Source organism: Rhincodon typus, chromosome 12 (genome assembly GCF_021869965.1).
Source record: "Rhincodon typus isolate 14 chromosome 12, sRhiTyp1.1, whole genome shotgun sequence".
Lineage (NCBI taxonomy): Eukaryota > Metazoa > Chordata > Chondrichthyes > Orectolobiformes > Rhincodontidae > Rhincodon > Rhincodon typus.
Window position 1 is genome coordinate 49,091,385 of NC_063343.1, and position 1,183 is coordinate 49,092,567.

General features: G+C 45.6%; 1 protein-coding gene across 1 annotated transcript in view; it reads right to left on the minus strand.

The window, feature by feature from the left end:
• The window catches only part of atp10b (ATPase phospholipid transporting 10B), a 268,085-nt gene that overhangs the window by 63,482 nt on the left and 203,420 nt on the right, over positions 1-1,183 (minus strand). The gene's annotated exons all lie outside the window — the stretch shown is intronic.

Here is a 1,183-nt window from a genome sequence, read left to right on the forward strand (position 1 = left end):
GTGTGAAAATAGATAAGTCCCCTGGGCCGGATGGGATTTATCCTAGGATTCTCTGGGAAGCTAGAGAGGAGATTGCAGAGCCTTTGGCTTTGATCTTTATGTCGTCATTGTCTTCAGGAATAGTGCCAGAAGACTGGAGACTAGCAAATGTTGTCCCCTTGTTCAAGAAGGGGAGTAGAGACAACCCTGGTAATTATAGACCAGTGAGCCTTACTTCGGTTGTGGGTAAAGTGTTGGAAAGGATTATAAGAGATAGGATTTATAATCATCTAGAAAGGAATAATTTGATTAGGGATAGTCAACACGGTTTTGTGAAGGGTAGGTCGTGCCTCACAAACCTTATTGAGTTCTTTGAGAAGGTGACCAAACAGGTGGATGAGGGTAAAGCGGTTGATGTGGTGTATATGGATTTCAGTAAAGCGTTTGATAAGGTTCCCCATGGTAGGCTATTGCAGAAAATACGGAGGCATGGGATTGAGGGTGATTTAGCGGTTTGGATCAGAAATTGGCTAGCTGTAAGAAGACAGAGGGTGGTGGTTGATGGGAAATGTTCATCCTGGAGTTCAGTTACTAGTGGTGTACCTCAAGGATCTGTTTTGGGGCCACTGCTGTTTGTCATTTTTATAAATGACCTGGATGAGGGCGTAGAAGGATGGGTTAGTAAATTTGCGGATGACACCAAAGTCGGTGGAGTTGTGGATAGTGCGGAAGGATGTTGCAGGTTACAGAGGGACATAGATAAGCTGCAGAGCTGGGCTGAGAGGTGGCAAATGGAGTTTAATGCGGAAAAGTGTGAGGTGATTCACTTTGGAAGGAGTAACAGGAATACAGAGTACTGGGCTAATGGTAAGATTCTTGGTAGTGTGGATGAGCAGAAAGATCTCGGTGTCCATGTGCATAGATCACTGAAAGTTGCCACCCAGGTTGATAGCGTTGTTAAGAAGGCGTACAGTATGTTAGGTTTTATTGGTAGAGGGATTGAGTTTCGGAGCCATGAGGTCATGTTGCAGCTGTACAAAACTCTGGTGCGGCCGCACTTGGAGTATTGCGTACAGTTCTGGTCACCGCATTATAGGAAGGATGTGGAAGCATTGGAAAGGGTGCAGAGGAGATTTACCAGGATGTTGCCTGGTATGGAGGGAAGGTCTTATGAGGAAAGGCTGAGGGTCTTGAGGCTGTTTTC